We start from the raw sequence: 22,766 nt of genomic DNA on the forward strand, positions 1-22,766 counted from the left end.
GTTGTAGCGTCGAGAATCTCGACAGTACGTCGAGTTCTGAGAAGACTGAACCTAGTCGGGAGCTGTACTCTAGCACTTTGCTGTGAAGCTGTCTTCACTGTTATAGCCTAAAGGCTCTGTTGCTGATTGTTTCAATGTGCTTGTCGCAGTTTTTGGACGACTGTAAACATGTTTTTGGAGATGTCCTGAATAATACTGGCAAATACATTGTGTGTTTATTAAGTGTCATCGTTAATCACTCCAAATTGCATGAACCTGTACAGGAATGCAACAGTACGAAACCTTTATTGGGTCTTTCTGATGAGCCTGCTTTTGGAGTATTAGTCCTCAGATTTGCAGTGAGGACTAGCTAAAACAGATGCAGAAAATTCTGGTTGAAAATATTTTCCTTGTGTGCACTCTGGTAGCAATGGCAAGCACAGCTCTGCTAGCTTTTTTACTATAGTACTTTTTTACTGTTTTTTACTTGTTTACTTTTTTTACTCATCTGAAGAATCGGAGAATTTAAATCGCTGGTGTTCTTTTTTTTTTGTTGTTGTTTCCGCACCAAATTCTGCACTTTTCGATGTCTGAAAACTTCATAGCCAACTTTAACTTTTCTATGCCTTTTTCACTGAAAATTTTAAATTTCCGTTATCACTCATAAACAATAATTTAACATAAAGCAAAAAGAATGAATTAAATAATCGTTTAATGTTAGATTAAACATCTAAATGTTCTAGCAGCATTTATTTGCTCATGTATAATTATCGAAATATTTGATGTAAAATTAAATTAACAGTCATGGCTACATTATTTTATAAAATTCTGCAAATTTCAGATATTTTGCAACAATTTATTCAATAAATAAATCAAATAGAATTTTTATGGTTTCGAATTGTAGGATTATACTATTTCATTATTTTTCCACTGCAAAATTAAGGTGACCGAATAGATTTTGAGAGCATCAAATTTGTATAAAAAAAATGCAGTTAAATGTTAAAGCAAATATATATTATATCCTGATATGATTGTTAATTTTTGAATTTTTTAATACATGCATTCCTATTTTTAAACAACTAGTCTGGTAATTAAAATAATGTTAAGATTCAAAAACCAAACTACCAACTCGTACTAATAATTTATGGATAAAAGTACTAAAAATGGAGATGTTACTATATTTTAAAAATATTTTGGTACTGATGTCATTCATAACAGCATTTTCCATGTTCTATTCAGCTTTCTAAATTATACAGTGAGAAAAATGAGCAACAAGAACACATAATTATAGAAAATATCATACTTGTCGATGCAAAAATTTAGAGAACCCGGTGAAATTGCCAAAGTTCTCAATAATCTGGGGCTTGATGTGATGCAATCATTTTGTTCAGTTTGATTCATTTTTTCATATTACATATGTCATTTATCCATATCAGCCCAAAACCAAGAATTTGGCACCGTTTGTACACCTTCATCAAATTCAGCAATGTAAAAGAAACTCTTGAAAAGCTAAAATAATTATTTTAGGTATTTTAGGTAAATTTAAAATAGATCAAGTCTTAAAATAAATAAAAAAGCACTATTTCATTCAAAATATTTCAGGTTCAAAGCATAAGTTTAGAGAAGAACAATTTACAAATAGATTTGAGTTTTAATACAATTTATTCCTGTGTTCTTATTAAATACGCATTACTGTTCTTTTTTAATCGATACAGATTTAAGTTTTGGTAGAGGGATAATTTTTTTTTACTTTGGTGTAATAAAGGCGTTTCTTCGAAAACATAAATTGGAAGAAATATTCTTGATGAATACTTACAAAATAATCTCTCTCTCTCTTTATTTATTTATTTATTTATTTTTAAATCTTAAATGATCATAAACAGCGTTTTTGTTAAAAATGCTATCTGTAAAATTTTCTTTAGTAAACACCAGCAAAATGGAAACTGCCCTAACATAATTAGAATTTTATTTATTTTATTAATGTATGTATAATGATGTATCTAAGTATGAAATCAATTAAAAATCAGCTTGCCATTTAAAAAAAAGCCTTGCTTTTATCAATTAACCCAAGTACATTTAGAAACAAATTTAATTGGTTTAATTATTCAGAGACTACTTTTAAGGAATGACTATATAGAAAATATTTCATATGAAATAAAGTTGCAACACTTAACTAATAGGATCACGTTCATTATTCTTTGCAGAACTTTATTGACATAGCTAATTTTATCTGCATATACATGTTTATGAATTAAATGTATATTCAACTGAGTAAAAGGAAATAATTATTTAATTTAAATTTTGTATATTTTGCTCTTTAAACAACCTGTTATTAGTAGTATATTCTGAGGCAGGAAAGTGATGTTCTATTTTTATTGCATTGCATGATTATTTTCGTGTTATGTAAAAAAACATTAGCAAGCCTTGTGAAAACATAATCGAGTATATTTAGTTATCAATTAAATAAATTACATCATCAATTAAATAAATTACACAGACATCAGAAGTATGCAACCTGATAATGTAATGAAAGTATGTAGCATTTATGAAAAATTGTAGCTCGAATTGAAAGAACAGGAAATTTCTACAAATATTCTCATATTTAGAGTTGATTTTGGACTGACATCACTTTCATGAATTATTAGTTTTTTCTTCTTGATTGGTATGATGTCTCTTTCATCACTTGAGTATTCGTGATACGATTCTGCTTCAATAGATGATAAATTAGGGGAGATCTCACATCGACTAGACTTCATGATGAAATCCATAATTAACAATTGCCTGTTGTTTTTTTTTGTCCCCCTAAATCTTTTTAAACATCCGTATATAGATTTAAACACTTACTAAGCTCCCCTTGGAATCGGAGATTTCATTCGACATTTGTGTCATATTGTAAAAAATGATTACCTAATTTTCTTCCCAATTCAAGTCCTACACTGATGACTTTAGCTGTGAATGCAGCTGGTTCAGATTGGTCTTCATCATGTTTATTTGTTTCATGAATCATGTTAACTAACTCATCCTCATTTAGTTCTTCATCAACCATTATTCCTTTAATATATGCTTGAGCTAAATCCTCAAAACCTTCTCCTACTACAGTTTGAGCCAATTTAGTGATCTGAGAATATTCACACTCTAATGGTAATCTATCATTCTCATCTTTAGCAACATCCAGCGTATTGCTTTCCAGCATGCGTTGAGCATTGATTGTTTAATCTGAGTATATGACAGTCCAACACAATCTAAGATTGTAAATTTCTTCCAAGCATCCATAAGAGTAAGATTCATTATTCTCCATTTTTTCTAAAATATACCTAAAGGTTTGTTTGATATACACAATGTTGTAAAAGCCAGAAAATATTACTTGATTCAATGGCTGTAATAAAGAAGTTGTATTTTTTGGGCAAAAAGACTATTTCTACTTTTTTGTGTTGTAAATTTTGAAGATGACCAGGTGCATTATCTATTAAAAGAAGAGTCTTAAAAGGCAATCCTTTTTTACCTAAATAATTTTTGACATCTGGGACAAACATGGTAAGAAATCATTCATTGAACCTTATGGCAGTGACCCGTGCTTTCCTGTTAGGCATCCAATAAAAGGGAAGGTTATTTATATTTGTTCCTTTAAATGAACATGGTGTTTTTGATTTGTTAATAACCAATGGTTTCATTATATAATTGCCTGAAGCATTGCAACAGAAAAAAATTGTATGACTTTTCACTACCTTATGACCACTAGCTGATTTGCAAGGTACAGTCAAAAGTCGTTAATTCGGACACCTATAATCCGGACCTCAAAGCTAAAAACTTTCTGCGCATGTGCCGCGTTAGCACATGCGCACAGGCGTTTTACGCGAGCGCGTAAGAACTTGACTACTGCGCATATGCGTGTGAGCAAGCGCAGAATACGTTTTCGCCTGCGCGTTTAATGTATAACGGACGGTGTAGGCTAAAATTATCTAATTATCTATTTCAGTTAATGTTAATGATTGCGTTGTTCCTTAATCTTCGAATAGGATCCCGCTTATTATTTTTTGCAGACTGTAAGAGCAATTTTATAAAAGTAAACTTGAACTTTCGATTATGTCAAATAGAATTTCCGATGCTGGAACTTCCAAAGGATCTACAAAACGAAAGTATGTTTCAATGTCCAACAAACAAAAAGTGAAATTGCTGAAAAAAATGGATAAAGACATGAAGAATGTGACAGAGAGGTTAGTGAAAACGAAAAAATTTCCATTGACCAGTTAGTCGGTATTCTCGGCACAGCAATTAACGGGACTTGAACAGCAGAACTTTTTAACTGAAAAGAAATTATGTCTGTTTATAGAATTAAAGAGAAAGTATTAGTATCACATAAAATGAAGCAACTTAAACAACTTACATTGAAAGAAATGTTTAATAAAGTAAACAAATAAATATTAAGCTTTTTTTTTTTTTTTGTAAATTTTGATACCCTTTAGATCATAATTGTTCTTTATTTCATAAATTACGGTTTCATATTTTTAATTTTAGAATTTCTGCATGCCATCTTACGAGATTTAAACTGATGATCTATAATCCGGAAAAATCGATAATCCGGAATCGCCGAAGTCCCGACGAGTCCGGATTAACGACTTTTGACTGTATTTTTTTTTTTTTTCAGAACAACGTAGACACGTCAGCATTGAAGATCTGATCAGAAATGTAGGAGATCGTGGCAATTGATTTCAGCAAATTTTGCTGGATATTGTTGTTACATTCGAATCAGCAGATGCACTTTCTCCTTTCAATCTTAGATTATGTAAAGAATGCCTTTGTTTAAATATTATTAAATCTCTCAAACCAACCATGACTTGTGGAAAAAGATACCTTTTTTTCATCTGACAAAGTCGATAGTGACCGATTCTTAAGTGCTTTATAAATTTTTAAAGCCTTGTTTCTAATAGCATCAGTATCAATTGGAATCCATTTTAAATTTTCGTCTTCTACCCATATCTAATTCTTTTTCTAGTAGAGTCTTCATTTTTTTTTTTTAATTGTCCTTATTGTGGCTTCATTCATGGAGTAAAATTTAGCAACATTTGTTACTCCTTCTCTATTACATAGATGATCTAATATTTTAATTTTTGCTTCTAATTTCATTTTTGATTTTTTTTTAAAAATCGTTTTGGCATTATAATACTTTAAAAAATTTACATAAATTATAAAAAATGCCACAAAAACTATAAATGTTGAAAACTTGCTAGTAAACATTCAGATATGTAGATAAAAATGATGTAATCCTTGCTGCTAAAATACTGATGCTGCATTAGTTCGCGTGAACCATATAATTTAAAATTTTACTGTTATGAAATACATATACATACTATTGAGATTCCCCTAACACGGGGAATCCCCATCCTTGTTGTTGCCACCAGTGTTACCAAAGAAATGAGATTAAAAAATGACTTCAAATGTATGTATTTGCATTTATGCAGCAAATACTATTTTACTAAGTTTTTGAAATCTGTTAATTTTTAAACTGTGTAAAACTGAAATCATGTAAAACAGGTAAGTACTGTATAAATCGAGGGATAGGTGTATTTCCACGAGATGTTAATACATCAGAACTTTAAATGTCTGTACATATATACTTGAAGATGAAATCCTGCAAAGTTGACAAATGTTTTTAGGAAAATGAAAATTAAAATGGAAATACAAATTTAAATTTCAATAAATTTGACTTTCTTATCGTCAAGACTGCACTTGCATTGTTTTAGAGTGGAATTCATACAGAAAAGCTTCTAATTTCAAAATTGTCGTGTAGTTTTTGTAGTAAAATATATTCCTGTTTCTAACTTTTCCAGGTCTAATAAAGAATACTGCTTTAACATATGGTTAAATAAAATGAAAAGGCATGATCTTTTGTAGTATTTGTAATAATTTGTCTGTCATGTTACCACAAGTTTTTGTTGGTGTTAATTGTTTTTTATTTTCATTTTTTACTCAGAATTGCAGAATTCCAGGTCTTTAAATTTTTAAAAGATAAGCAACAAAGCATAGTATTTAAGAAAAATTTTTATTATTTGCACTTCAAATGCCGCATATGTCAACTAAGTTTAAAGTTGTATATTTTAATACAGAATTAAAAAGAATTAACACCAACGTGCTGCTAATTTGTGTGTGTCCAGTGAATTAGAGGAAAGACCATTCTTAATGCCCATCAACCATGATTTACCAACAATGCGAGAAACAGGCCATCTTTGGAAATCAGAATTTATTTTAGCAACATAAACGTTATTTATACTAGATTTGCATTTGCTGTCATGTAAGTTTTTGATGGGCTTCTGAAACAAAAGAAAATATTTGTTGGTGGTATGATGAAATAAAATATTTGATACTAATACTCTCCGACTGTCATCTAAAATCACACAATCGTTTCCTTTGTTGAAACAATTTATTGTGAATAGGTTTTCTTTTCCTTTTTTATTTGGACATCTGCAGCTTCATTTAGAGTATGCCCTTCCTCGATGAACTAATGTTCAGTTGTAGTGGGTTCCTGGGCATAGCCTTATCCCAGTGTAGTAAGTTAATACTTTTACGAATGTTAAAGAAATAATGTTGCTGAAGTTCGTAAAAATAAAAATTCGAAGAGCAGTTATGGCAGTGAAATGAAATGAAAGCAATTGTGACATTATAATCAGTAGTAATGGCAGAGTTTGCAGCAAATATAAGATGATGAGTTTTGAAGTTAAAACCTAGAGCTAGTTGGAGTGTGAGCAGCAGAGGCAATCGGGGGCGGAGAGAGAAGAAAAAGCCCTTTTCTTCCTTTTTCTTCCCCCTCTCCTCGAGTATTCAAGGCTGAATGGTTCAGTAGTCAGGTGGTAGGCGGGAGCTTGTTGAACTTCTGTTGGCTGGCAGAGGAGTAATCCTATTGGGTGAAGTGTGATTTACAGTGTGCTACGGGGAAGGCCTAGGCTGTTTTCAATCCATACTCCTTTAGAAGGGTACAAAGACACACATCATTTCCAGGTTCCTGGGTTGTACCTTATCCTGTGTATAGCACGTGAAATACACTGGTGTGCAAAAATTAAGGACGAAGTCGAAAAATTAGCATATCAGCTGAACGAAGAGGCAGAGCGGACAGAAAGACCAATCCCGAGATTAAGTAAGGTGATCTACGGTAGCACTTGCGCAGATATGCAGGTAGACATAATGGGGGAGTGTCTGAGTTGTATAAAGCATGTTCCTGGGTTGTACTTTATCCTGTGTATAGCACGTGAAATACACTGGTGTGCAAAAATTAAGGACGAAGTCGAAAAATTAGCATATCAGCTGAACGAAGAGGCAGAGCGGACAGAAAGACCAATCACGAGATTAAGTAAGGTGATCTACGGTAGCACTTGCGCAGATATGCAGGTAGACATAATGGGGGAGTGTCTGAGTTGTATAAAGCATGTTGTCGGTGAAAGATCAGTATTTCTGGCAAAGAGATTGCACACCGTATAGCAGTTAAAATCACACTGAGTTGCTGCCTCGGCGAGAAATGGCGAATAATCAATCTGTTAGATGACATCTGGATGCTTTTACCCGAGGTCATTGGGAAGTTGGAGGAAGGCCGCCGTGTGACAAGTGTGGCTGCAGAGATCGGAATTGCTCACAGCATCGTTTCACGACTTTGGAGACAATTTAAAACTACAGGAACAGCTATCCGGGGGTTTAGTAGTGGTCGTTCACGAGGAACCACACCTGCAGATGACCGGTATATTGCCTTACAGGCCAGAAGAAACAGGCGGCAGACAGCGGGAGAAATCGCTAGACACACGACGCAGGCGACTGGACGACAGATATCGCGTTTTACCGTGGCCAGAAGACTGCAGGGTGGTGGTCTGTTTGCACGACGCCCTGTACGGTGTGTACCTCTAACGCCTGCCCATCGGAGAAGGCGTTCTCTGTGGTGCCGGGAACACCGGAATTGGAGAGACAATGAATGGGGACGAGTACTCTTTACAGATGAGAGCAGATTCAGTCTGAGTAGCGATTCTCATCGCATACTCATCTGAAGAGAGCGGGGAAGCCGCAATAGTCGATCGAACATCATTGAAAGGGACAGGTATGGAGGTGGCGGTGTTAACTTCCGAAGGTTTAGCAAGACGGATGTTGTCTGTTTTTGGTTATGAAAAGTATAAATTGTTAGTGTAACTAACTGTGCGTTCTGTGTCTGGGTGTGAGATGTTAATGTAAAACTGAGTAGTGTAGTGATCAGCTAGTGACTCAGCTTTCTCAGTTTCTGTGTATGTGATCCCAGAGGGGCCATTAAGAGGCAGAATATTTGTGTAGCATCTATTATATCTAGAAGCAGCTTTCCATATACATGATCATCAGTAGAGAGTGATTCTAAATATCTAGACCATTTGTTTTGTGCGTGTACTGACTTCCTGATTCAGCCGATTTAAAATTCTCTTAACTTCTGGGCATCTGGTCCTCTGCCATATTTTTCTAGCTCTCTTTCTGTTAGCTAAAAGTTCTCTAATAGCAGGATCTCTGGCCCTACCAGTCAACGGGACCGCCTTGCTATTTTTCAGAGCACGGCTAAGTGTGCTAGTAAAATCTTCGATAACTGCGTCTAACTCGTCTTCACTGTGTATCGCGGGTAACGGGTACTGAGTGTTGTTTAGAGCTACCCAGTTCATAATAAAGGCTCTTTTGTGTGATGTACTATAGCTACTGATATTCACCTCCATTAAAACAGGGTTATAATCAGAGAATAGTTCACGTAATCTTTCTATCCTTGATGGTTGATAAATATTTTTTAGCAGGAAAAATTCAATAATGCTTGCAGATCTATAGCATGTTGGGTAGGAGGGAGCTACAACAGTAAAGTTGGCCGTTGAGGCAAATTGATTAACAATGTGACCATTTGAATTATCATTTCTGCAGTTCCGATTTTTGTGGTGTGAGTTAAAGTCTCTACCTATGATAATTTTATTGTTTAGTTTGGATATAGCCATTAAATCGGCGAAAAATCCTTCTGTGGTTTACGGTTGAGTAACTAGATCGAGACGAACGTGATTGGTTGTAGAGTGTGTGGTATGATTATGATAGCTACCGCCTTCATGGCCGAAAGCTGTTGAACTGTGATTACAAAGTGAGAGATGGAGCGCTTAAGGATCCTCGTTAAGCGCTCCATCTCTCACTTATTTCAATTTTTTCCACCAGCATTTTTGTGATTGGTTGAAATTCTTTCTTGTCTTCAATCCATACTAATTTAAAGGGATGGCTGAGTGAATGAGGGGGTAGAGGACATGATGGAAAAATTAAATTAAGCTTGCTTCAATATTAATTAGTGATCCGATAGGAATAAAAATTTTAATTTTCCCAATTTTTGGTGCTAAGCTAGGCAATTAGGTATATTACAATAATTAGTTAAAGAATAATTAGTTAGTTTTTTGGGTCTTTTTTAAACTGGTGTAAAGGCCCTTATTTTCGTGAGCCCGTCGTAATCGCAAAAATCAAAGCTTTGCGAAATACTTTTTTTTCCCCCCAACTTTACTTAAGTACTTTTAAAATTTTTCAACTTTCTGTTCTGTTCATATAAAATTCGTGAAATTTTCAACTCGCGAAATCACCGATATATTCATTTTTGTGAAAATTACGGCCTGCAAAAATAAGGGCCTTTACAGTAATTAAACGTTTATCAAAAACCTTTATTGTATGTCTCTGAGGATGGTTTTAGGCCTTTTCCTGTGTTCTTCGGATTTGATATGATTTAAAATTGGTATTGTGGACTTGTTTGCCCTGGTTATATCATTGTAGAATTTTTGACTGGAGGAACAACTTTTGGTTGTGGTGGTGTAGGTAAATTTTGACTTGAAGTGCTTCGTTGATTTACAGTGTTAACTGCATTCTGGACATAATTAGTATCGTTCTCAGGGTCCAGAGGACGAAATATATTTTTCATGGCAATGAAATTTGATGCATCTCTAAGAATTACAGTTTTTTAAAATCTGTTTTACACGGGAACCGATTGTCCGATTTTGATGCGGTTTCCTGCATTCAATAGCAATTTCATGCTCCACAAATTTTATATCTGCATCTCAAATAGGATGCAAGTTGTAGGAAAATGCTTTTGAAAGCAGCAAGCCGCATCAAAATCACACGACTCGAAAGTAATGATCCATTTTGATGCGTTTTGCTGCTTTCAACTGCAAATGCATGCCCCATCATTTTGATATAAGTTTTATGTCTGTATCTCAATTAGGGTGTAATTTCGCCGGGTTGTCTGTCTATACCAGGGTTTCTTAAACTGGAGTCGCTGGACTTGCAGCAGGGGGTTGCCTAGAATTTTAGCAGTTTTGATATTTCTTTAATTTATTATAATACTTTTACAATTACCAAATATTTTTACATAATACAATACATCTTAAAATAGATATGGCAATACAGACAAAGAAAAAAAAATGAATCCGTTTCGACGCCTTCATTTTATAATAGAAACGTTCATTTTTCTTGCTTTGCACGTGACGCTGTCATTTCATCTGTTACTTATTTAAAATGTTCACATTGTTCTATGTCTTAAAATTAGAAATTAAATGTAGTGACCTAAAACTGCAAGTGTACAAAAGAAAAAATTGACAGTTTCACTCACGCATGTGTCGGATTTGCGCAGTACTTATTGGGTTCCACAGAATTTTTGTAAATACAGTCAAAAGTAGTTAATCCGGACTCGTCGGGACTTTGGCGATTCCGGATTATAGATCATCAGTTTAAATCTGGTAAGATGGCATGCAGAAATTATACAATTAAAAATATGAAACCGTTATTTATGAAATAAAGAACAATTATGATCTAAAGGGTATCAAAATTTACAAAAAAAAGCTTAATATTTATTTGTTTACTTTATTAAACATTTCTTTCAACAAGCACATGCGTAAAGCATACATTAAGCATAGTCGAAATTAGAAAATTGCAACCAGAAAACTATTTGATGTGTACTTGTGATATTTATAATGACAAGGAATTTGATTTAAATCATATCAAAGACGGAATACATCGAGATGAAATACTACATTTAGTAAGGAATTATAAGCCGAATAAAATAAAAACATTTGCCCTGAAGATAAGGATAGTGCTGACAAATCAACTTCCAGTTCATTGCGCGCTGCGATGTCCCCCCCGCAGAGCAGCATGAAATTGATAAACAGATTTCGGAATGGTTAAGAAACAAAGGATATGCCTTTTTCCATTTTTTGCAGCAATTCCACTTTTTGTTTAATGGACTTCGAAACATACTTTTGCTTTGTAGATCCTGTACATATTAGTAAATATATATCGGAAATTCTGTTTGACATAATCGAAAGTTCAAGCTTACTTTTATAAAATTGCTCTAACAGTCTGCAAAAAATAATAAGCCTGATCCAATTCGAAGATTAAGGAACAACGCAATCTGCAACATTAACTGAATTAGATAATTTTAGCTCAGCTTATACCGTCCGTTATACGTTAAACGCGCATGCGTAAACGTATTATGCGCATGTGCACAGGCAAAGTCACAGCCGTAAAGGTCTTACGAGCACACGTAAACGCGACGCATGCGCAGAAAGTTTGTAGCTTTGAGGTCCGGATTATGGGTGTCTGAATTAATGACTTTTTGACTGTATTATGGCGTCCTGGGAATCGCAAAAAATTCTCAGTGGTAATAAGGTATTGCAACTGAAAAATATACTATACGTATGTATGCCTTATAGGCTTACCATCCTCGTGGTTAGAATTAGCGTTTGAATTATCCGAGATTTCATGTTGTTTTCTTTTTATATTTAACTTAAAATTATCATTAAAAGCATTAGCAAGGCTATCTAAGGGTTTTTTTAGCATACTGAGATATTTAAAAACACACTTACCCTTAAGGGGCTCCAGTACTTTCAATGTATCACAGTTTGCTTTTGCCGTAAGAGGTGTATGCTGGTCCATGTCCGATGCGACTCGTACAGCATCCAATTGTTGCTTGAGGAGACGAGTATTCTCAATCTTAGCTTCTAAGGGGATGATTTGAGTATGGAACGAGTTAAGAGAAGATTAAGAGACATATCCTAAAATAATATGTCCAATTGTATCAAAATATTAGCAGTTTACAGCTATAAGGTGAATTATTCAGTATAATGATTTTTTAATGTTGACACTGATGGCAAATTGCTGCTAGAAATTCTGTGGTTTAGAGATATATAATCGTCCAGAATATAATATTTCATCACAATTATTCTTTTTCAAAGTAAAAAAATAAAATTTACAATAAAGCTTAGAATTAACATGAAAACTAATAGATAGTTCTTGTAACTATGCAATACATCTGGATTTATATCATAAAAATATTTTTCAATAAATAATAGATCAATAAATAAGTATCTTAATATTTTATTCATACTTACGAGCCAGATGATGGGTAACAGGTATAAGAACACACCTCTATTTTCCATGCAGTGCAGAAAAATACATAGTAGCTTCATCTGCCAAACGGGTCTAGTACATTTATGCAGCATTGTTGTCTAACAAGACTCCAGGTAACTCGAGAATCATGGGAATATTCCAAGTAAACACCACTTTCCCATTGAAATTTTTAAATTTCAGTCACTTAAATCTAATATCCATACATAATTTACATAATCTTACCACATAAAAGATTAATCATTATTATAATTAAAAGATTTACTTCAAAAGATATTTTACAAATAGATATTTTAGATAGGAGAAAAACATATTTATTATATATGCCTTGTACAATGACTAGAACTTTAAGCACTTAAGTGTAACTAAGCAGATGGAACAAATAAATATAATACTGGTTTTTGAGTAAATGGAATCTAATTTCAAATTTTTAAACAAAGTAAGGGGGTATCAAAGTATCAATATACGACAATTCCAATAATGAGTATAAGGATGGTACCTTACTCTAGATATAATATTACATGAATAATTAATTTTTATTAATCATGTATAAATATTCCTTTCTTTAGTTTTGTTAGTCAAAACATACTTTTATTTTTAATTATTAACTGTACAATGTTTGTCATTTCACAGCAAAATGCATTGTGAAGGAAATACATAAAGTCCATGCGGTGACCAGACAAAAGGACGAAAGTGCACACGACAAAAGCCCACAAAAATGACCCCACTGGGATAATTGCCCACGCGACTAATACCCACACCGATGAAAGCCCACACAGATAAAAGCCCACATAGATAGAAGGGCACGCTGATAAAAGTCCACACTAACAAAAACCCACACCGATATATACGTCATGAATAGAGATAAAATAAAAAATAAATGAATAAGAAATAATTGAACAATAAATTTAAGTAGCGGAACACATTTCATTTTCGTCTCCGGCTGAATTAAATTCCTATATATATATATAGTACAGAGAGTCAATCAAAATAATATAATTAAAAACATATACATGTATGTATCTTTGTTTTTACATTTACGCAAGAAATGGAAGTGCCTTTGTATAAGTGTGACAAAGGGAGGTGAAAGGGAATACTGGCCACACAGCTTATTTTAATTCTACAAAATTATAAGCAGTATAATATGTATGTAAATTTTCATCATATACAGAGAATAATTTATGAATAATTTAACACTACAGAAAATTTTGCATTATATGAATTTAATATGGAGAATTAAAGCCGAACTTTCATTTTAACGAAAAAAAATAAAAGTACAGTATTCTATTATGATTAAGCGCAAACACCGTTTTAATGGTGAATAAAAAGCATGGTTTCAAATAATCCAGTTAAATTTTGACAACTTGGATTTTACATAAATTAATTTCATTCCCACTTGAAATTTAATTTTTTTAATCATAATAATTACTCGTAAAATTTTTCAGGAAGTCGTAGTTATTTTGGATTTCCTGAAAATGTGTGCTGGTTTTAAGTGGGCATTCGTCTTGTGGGCTTTTGTCATGTAGTTTTCTAACTGGCCGCTGGCTATTCAGGCAGGAAACCATTGCCTTCCTTTTCTTTTGCCCCCAGCTGTGTGAAAAAGCAGTTAAAGAGAGGAGAGCCTTGCTTAATTGCTTTATTCCCTATGGAACCTGGGGCGCCAAAGAAGGCCTCAGAAGGGAGGGTGTGGCAGGAGAACAATTAAAGAGGATTTTAAATGTTTTTTGTTAGTTACCTACTAGAAAATAACATTATCTGAAATTCCGCTTGTAACTGAAGTTAACCCCTTTCTTACATTTCTTTAGTATAGTTCTTGAATAACCTTTTGTCTAAGGATTTAGTTAGAATTTCAATTATTTTAAAAATTTCAATAATTGGAAAATGAAAGGAATTAAATATTTTTTAACCATTTTTAAAGGGATAATTCACTGTTTTTGCAGTAAAACTGCAGAGTGGAAAAATATGCTAGTTCCTGATTTGATAGTGTCTCTAACAACTTTTTGATGAACTAATTAAACATGCTTGTTATATCAAAGCCATTGTTTAAAAGTAAAACTACTGAACTATTTCTAAAAACATTAAATTATTACATATATTAAAATTTACGTACAAGTAATATTTTTCATTTTAACTTTCATATGGTTGAAAACGCGAAAGTGTTTCGTCTGGTGTCCGCCGACAACATCGCGGCAAAAACATCGCGGAGAAAACAACGCAAGGCGAAAACGTCGTGCTACAAAACATCGTGGGAGAACACATCGCAAAGAGAAAAACATCGCAGTTCTAAAACATCGTGGTACAAAATATCGTCGTCGAAAATATCGTGATAAAAAATAAAGTATCTACAAATCATCGCATGACGATAACATCGCAGACATGCTTTAATAACTGTAAATGGATATTCCCATAATGATTCGTGAGCGCAAGAGGGTAAGAAGGATAATTTTTACTTTCATATTTTTTATTAATACATTTTTGCTGAGAAAATAAAAAGGAAACTTAAGCATAGAAAATTAATGCAACTTATAGCACTTAATAGAATTTTAAATCGACATAGTTAACTAACAAAGACCATAATAAATTATTTTTAATAAAGATTTTACAGGTAATTTTTCATAAAAAGTATAATCTATTAAGTTGCATTTAATTTTCTATGCTTAAGTTTCCTTCTTATTTTTTCAGCAAAAATTTATTAGTTAATAAAAAAATGTGAAAGTAAAAATTATCCTTCCTTACATCACTTGCGCTCACAAATCATTATGGGAATATCCATTTACAGTTATTAAAGCCTGAAAAAAGCATGTCTGCGATGTTATCGTCATGCGATGATTAATAGATACTTAATTTTTTACCACGATATTTTCGACGGCGATATTTTTAAACTGCGAAGTTTTTGAACCGCTTTATTTTCGACGACGATGTTTTGTACCACGATCTTTTAGAACTGCGATGTTTTCTCCCACGATGTTTTCGCCTTGCGTTGTTTTCTCCGCGATGTTTTCGTCCGCGATGTTTTTGCCGCGATGTTTTCGGCTGTAACCGTTTCGTCTTTACTCGAGTTATAAGTTAAAGCCAAACCGGCAATTCTAGTCAGGCCAAATATTTCCGCGAATAGAAGGAATTATGAACCAATGCTGATATTGAAAGAACTTATTCTTATGAAGCATTTTAGTCAATTCAATTTGGAGTAAAAATCAATTACTGTAGAGAAATCCTATTTAACTCGAGTAATCGTCCCCGACACTTTGATGTTTATGCATTTGAGTACTATATTATTTGTAGAAATTAAACATTGGAAATTGTCATTATGAAATCGAATTCAAAGTAAAGTTGAAATAAACATAGAAGATTATAAAAAAAGATAAATAATGCAAAATTTGTAAAAACAAATCAAAGACAATATAAAAATAATATAAAATATAATATAGAAAATAATATAAATAAGATCAGTGAATGTACATGAAGATATAAAGGCCAGAAAAGGTATTAAGTAACTGTCTATTAGCTCTTGGACAGTGAAAATGCTTTTTTCCTTTCTTAAATTCTTAATCATTGCGACACGACAATTAGCCAGAAATTAATTAATTTCCATTCACTAGTATTTTCAAAAAAATCTTAACAGATGGTGTCTTTCAGATAAGAACTCCACAAAATACATCCCTCGAGAATTCCAAGTCCCACCCACTACCATAAATTGCTTCAAGTTTTACCGACTGATATTATTCAAAGCCCCTACTGCCGTTAAGAATTTTCGGACACCCTACACTTCTGAGTCAGACACGAAGAGAACACTTTGCCAACTCCCCCACTAGAAAGAATGTAAGTTACTTAATACCTTTTCTGGCCTTTATATCTTCCTGTACATTCACTGTTCTTATTATATATTATTTTCTATATTATTTTTTATATTATTTTTATATTGTCTTTGATTTGTTTTTACAAATTTTGCATTATTTATCTTTTTTTATAATCTTCTATGTTTATTTCAACTTTACTTTGAATTCGATTTCATAATGACAATTTCCAATGTTTAATTTCTACAAATAATATGGTACTCAAATGCATAAACATGAAAGTGTCGGGGACGATTACTCGAGTTAAATAGGATTTCTCTACAGTAATTGATTTTTACTCCAAATTGAATTGACTAAAATGCTTCATAAGAATAAGTCTTTGAATATCAGCATTGGTTCATAATTCCTTCTATTCGCGGAAATATTTGGCCTGACTAGAATTGCCGGTTTGGCTTTAACTTATAACTCGAGTAAAGACGAAACACTTTCGTATTTACGTATTTTTATCAATTATTGTTCATTGAACGGGAGTTGGTTTGTTCCCCTTGAAAAGTCAACTAATTTCCGATCAATGACAATGATTACATGTTTTAATTTTTCCTTTTACAATTGAAATTTTATTCTTCATGATGATTTAACTCCAGTCCCCGTTAAAACATTATTAACATTTTGCTTTCAAATTACTTCAAAACATCTTTCAAAATATAACTTACCAGTATGGATGCACGCTTTTAAAATAATTCTACTTTAATTAAACTTAGGAGATAATATAATCAATTAATCAATACTGTTTAGGAAATAAATTATTATATATATATATATATATATATGCGGGAGAAAGGAAAAATAAGCAATGCCCTCTTCGAGACTCGAGCCTGGATCTTTCGAATACGAGCCAATTGTACTAACCGTTACACCATGAAGGCATTCTAGAAGGAGGGAGAAAATACCTTATTTACTCCCCCTTTTAAAGGCCACTGGGTATTAGGGGACCCAGTCGTCAAATCTTGGTGGAGAAGAATCATCATCCACCACCTTTTTTTTAGTTCAGGCATCATGCAGGAGATATGAAAATTTAGCAATGTGCTTGCCTGGACTCTTAACTTGAACCTCTCGAATACGCGCCGAGTGTGCTAACCATTACACCGCGAAGGCATGCTGGAAGGAGGGAGAAAATACTATCCTGTTATGTATTATTTCAGCCTGTACTGTCAATTCTACTTTCCGCTTCCTCACCCGGATGTAAATAAGTTAGTAAGTAAACATGTTTAGAATGCAAATGAGTGAAGAGTATTTATGGCGACGCTTTTGCGATTGAAAGGAATTGCGAGAATTGGCTATGTCAACTTTTGCTGTCAGGGTTTAGCCGTTGCATTAAGTGCAACAGTAAGTTAATTTTCTGAAAAGGCCTGTTAGGCTAATCTTGAAATCCTCTATTTATTACCTTGAAAATTTAGTTTTATTGGTTGTGCTGATGCTTTAGCAACTCAATATTTTGTCGATTGAGTTGTTAAAATATCAACACAACAATTTAAGTATTGTTGTATGGTTGTGCTGAAACTTTAGCAACTCATTCGTCAATACTGAGTAGCTAAAGTATCAGCACATCTGTACAACAATATTTAAATGTAAGCAGTAAGCATAAATATGCAGAATGAAGTAAGCTTTGTAAACAATTTTATAGCTAACTTAATTTTGATAGCAAACACTCATGAAAACAGATCATATTTGCAAACACGCCCTAAAAGAACATCATCAACATCATGCCTTTATCTACTGCAATATGCAATGTCCTGAAAGATGATGCCTGTACCATTACAATAAATAATGCCATAAAACATATACATGTACAACTATGTATCGCTATATATATCATGTAATGTAATGCATTTTAATTTAACGCTCGAAGGTGCAGAACTTGCGGTGTTGGCTGGAGTCACAATTTCATTGTGACTCGAAGACGCCGGAATGTTGTTGTTTTTCTAGTTTGTGTTTAGAGCTAATGTGTACTTACTTCAGGTAAATATTAGGTGGCTCCTTTACTTCTACGTAACATAACATCACAAGCAGTAGTCTATATGTTAAGCACAAGGTGTACTCTTGGATAAAAGGTTTCAACCTTTAACCTTATTCTATTGTTACTGAACATCAAGTTGATTAGTGAGTTTGGTTTGGTTTAGTGTATGTGAGCACAGCAAAGCCTCGAGGGCTATCTGCCTGAGTAGAGGGATGCCTTCGTGGAAGTCTTTCTAAGAGATACTGGCTCATGTACAAATTACACATGGGGAAAACTACGAAACGGCCCATGCAGTCAGCCCGTCTGCGGGATTGGAAACTCTGACTGAACTTCCAGTGTTCCACGACTTTACCGCTTGGCGGACTCTTTTGACTAGTGAGAAGTCACCAGCAATCTTACAGAAGGTCATTGACAGTTTGCATGCTCCTGTGAAGGATTATAACTTGTTTGTTAGCTCCATTCTTGAAGCTAACATTCAAACATAAAATTCTATGTTTTACTGGGGTTAGTTTCATAAAAAAAATTTCTATTGATTTCAAAAGAGAAAAAAAAATTGAGCATTTTTTGAGATAAGAATAGTTGAGATAAGCAGTATGCATAACAACTTACATATGTTACATTCTAAACGTGAAAAAAAATTTTTCGATTGGTAGAACGTATCTCATCTAAGACTTAATCATTTATTTTGGATTCGCAAAACTTTCTAGACATTGTTCCTTTGAAAATAAATCTGAGAAAAAGTTCAAATATCAGAAAAAATAAATAATTAGTTAGACAAATAAAAATTAATAAATAATGGAGTAAAAGCTGTACATTAAGCAAGCGTCAGTCATCCAATTCTCAAGCTTTTCATGTAGGCACAAGGCTCAACAGCGGCTAAGCGGTAAAAAACATGGAGGTAGGAAGTAAGATGAAGTCGTCCTAAACAAGTTTCTCCGTACCCTGCTCTGAAGCACCGGCGATCCCTACGTGGTGACCAAAAAATTGGGTCATTTACCATTGAGTTCTATGGGATTTGACGCGTTCTGGTGTAAATATTTTGTAATTACGTCGCAAATATACATATAAATGTATATATTTTCTTCATTCTGAACTGAATTAAATGCTATACTTTTCACAGGACGGTTTAATTTGAATGAAATATTTTCACAAGTTTTCGTTAATTACATTAGGAAAAAAAATTAAGGTAATTCGATTTTATTCGGTTAAGGTACAAAAATTAAGATCAAAGTTTATTGTATTATTAATATTAAAATTATGCATTATTTCTTTTCTATTTATAGAGCTTCTTCCTAAAATTCTTTCTTAAATATGACATGGTTTTTTGGCTTCTTTTAAATCGAAAAATGTAAGTCAATTTATAATTAATGCTCTATTCGGTTCATTTTAAATTAGAGAATTATTAGGAATTAGCGAAAAGGGAATAATTCTTTTAATTATACTTATCAGATTTTTTTTTTTTTTTTTTACCCTTCATTTCAACAATACATATTCCAAAACTCTTTATTACGTTCTTAAGTGCACATCTCATAGCATTTGCTTTACAATACCTTTTAGCAGATTGCTTTCCAATACGAACAATTCTTGCTTAAATAGTTTTATAACGTATTTGTCAACAGGATTTCAATTTATGTTTACAATTCAATATTAAAGTTATTATATATTTAGATAATATTTATAATCATTATAAATTAGATACATTTAATCATTAGATTTCTTCACAGTACTTTCACAGTTGTTTATAAGTGAATAAATTCTTCATTTCAAATACATTTATAAATAATTTAATGAATATTTAAGTATTTTGTCAAAGGCAGATATATGCTTTTTGCAAGCACGTGCATAAATACCCATACATATTTCCTATTTATCATTTCCGGCATGTGCAAATCTTTAATTTCTGTGCATTCACTATATTTTTCGTGTAAAGTAATTTACACTAATTTAGCATACACCCGAAAGTTTTACATAAAAAATATATATGAATATAATTTGAATGAAAATTATAAGTATTATTTTTAATACCCACTCAAAGGTCAGTTTTTCTTCAAAATTCCTCCACGATGGCATCTATCTCTTTAGGCAGATAGCCCTTGCATGCGTTACTCTATTTAATAAAATCTTAATCTGACCTATGTGCCTAATTACAAATATTTTAACATACATAATTTTATATTTACATTTAGCCATCAAGTTTCAAACTTTTCAAATCTTCTAGAAAATAAATTTTGGCAGATCTCTTTTAGCAATTTTCTTAAAATCTATATTTTTGTAGTGCAACAGCTTAGAATTTTATAAAACAAATTCATAATCAAAATCGCTGTTGTTAGTTATCGAAAAATAACCAAGATGCGATTTTTGCGTAAATGTCAGTAAACTATACAAATTGCTATTATCCATCACACTATGAATGTTTCTTTCATGCGAAAGTGTCCCTTTTTCGATTTCTATGGAACTGTCGTGTGTCGAAATACTATCAGAATCTTGTCAAGCGAGCTTCTGAATGTAAACAAAGAACACCCCGTCTGGTGACCCAAGCTTCAAAGCAGTGCTTCACTTCTACCGCGGAATGGCCCCTCCTCCCTTTCCTACCTCCATGCTAAAAAACGCTGAACACTGGTAGCTCGGTCCGGGGTTTAAATTCCGATGGAAAGGCTGACAGCATGGGCACTTTCGTGGTTTTCCCCTTGCGTAACATGTGTACGAGCGAGTTTCCTTTAAAATGTCCTCCACGAAGGCATGCCTTCCCTTGGCTTAGTGTCATTTCGTCCGTTCTCTTTTCATGCCGAGTTTGAAATAGTGTCGTTCGTCTGCTGCCATTCGCACTTATTCTGTCTTTCCCATTTCATTCGATGTGCGAAAAGTCACATTATGATTAAGAAAAGATATTCAAACGAACTGACCCTTACTACTTTGACCTAAGTTAGCCTTTGTGTTCTAATATTTATTAAACATTTTCTTTAGATAAATTTATTCTGAGCAGAATAATGAATTTCAGACATGTTCAAGAGGTGTGTGTTTGAATGTAATTCCATTTTTGTCATATAGTGTCTTTTTTTTTCAATTTCACATACTTCTAAATAAAAATAGAACGCCTGTTCCTCTGCTTTGACAGAAAATCAAAATGTAGCAAGTGTATAACGAAGATGTACATGTTTTATTAAAAATATAGCGAGCCCTCTATAACGCAACCGTTCATGGTTTTAAAGGATTTTGGTTGTAGATATGGTGATCTTAGAAATGTGATATTCACTGGCAATGTTTGTTTATGTTCACAAAAAATACAGGTTTCTTTCAAAAGGTGACCTCTTAGAAATGTCGTCAATAGATATAATTCACTGTAATTATTTTCTAATGGATAATGGAATTAATTTAATCTAATGTCTAGAAAACAGCTATTTACCGTAGGGAGATTTAAAAGCACTATAACTGTAATTAAGAGCACTGTAATTGTTCCTTCACAATCAGCTGTAATATAAGATTAGCTGGTTTCTGTGTATTTTTCATGTTATGTAACTGATATCCATAAATCTTGAACAAATATACAGCAAATGCAAGAGAAATTATTAAAAAATTACAATTTGAAACATTAATACTATTTTTCTATTACTATATATAATACTATTAATGAATGGTGAATTTATATAATATGTATACTTAGAATCTAAAAGCGATGAACTTTGATGACTCTATAAATATATATTTATGTAGTTACAAAATTTTATTAGATGTTATTATATGCATAGTTCTTTATAATCTTCCCAATCTCTAATGAAATGTTACATATTTATTACTACAGTTTGAGATGATTTTACTTAAATTTGTAGATATGCTGACTTCTGAGAGTTGTTCTATCCCCACCCAAAATAAATAAATAAATAAAATAAAAATTAAAAACACTATTCCGAATTGCTGTAGTTTAAAGATTAAGAGGTTACATTTGGAATTCATTTTTTTGACAGGGTGTCAGCTGACAATTTTAATTTATTCTGAAGTCCAAAAGAAACTATTTCTAGAAAATCACCAAATTATAATTGTTACATTCAAAAAAGCTTTCAGTGAGAAATATGTTTAAACTTTGATAATAAGCTCAGTTTAAAGTAAAGAATAAAGTATCTCTTAGCCAAGTTTTCATTGTGCTTAACTGTTTTAATATTCCTAAACTAAAAAGGAACTAAAATGAACTAAAGGAAAAACTAAAAAGAAATTTAAAAAAAAAAAAAATCTGAAATGTTTCAGATTTTAAATTACGTCCGAAGGGGCGTTTTTTAACATTTTGTGTGTTACCTTTCTTTATCAAATATCATGTTCCTCGCACTTAAACCATAAGATCCAGTGCAACAGCAATATCGCAAAATACTCGTAGTTTTAAAACGAGCATATCTTTAGAATTTCCGATACAGAGACTCACGCGCTGGAGATAAAAATGTTTTTTCTGCACAACGTTGCCATTGCTCGCTTTGAAATCCTTGAGTTTGTTAATCAAAAATTCGTCAAAGTTTTAAAAAATAGGAAATCGATCATAAAACAAATTTCAAATTTCAAATTTGGTCTTCCACATGCTCATATTCGTT

At 32.7% G+C, this 22,766-nt stretch overlaps 1 long non-coding RNA gene across 1 annotated transcript; it reads right to left on the bottom strand.

Annotated features, from left to right (window-relative positions):
- Positions 1–792: 792 nt before the first annotated feature.
- Positions 793–22,637, bottom strand: LOC146995808 (uncharacterized). The gene is made up of 3 exons (XR_015042563.1): positions 22,480–22,637; positions 11,841–12,029; positions 793–1,488 (listed from the first exon to the last, which is right to left on the bottom strand). It is a non-coding gene; the product is annotated as an uncharacterized LOC146995808 (long non-coding RNA).
- Positions 22,638–22,766: the final 129 nt, after the last annotated feature.

Source organism: Stegodyphus dumicola, chromosome 8 (assembly GCF_044657685.1).
Source record: "Stegodyphus dumicola isolate Sdum_Otavi_A_Nest chromosome 8, ASM4465768v1".
NCBI classification, from domain to species: Eukaryota; Metazoa; Arthropoda; class Arachnida; order Araneae; family Eresidae; genus Stegodyphus; species Stegodyphus dumicola.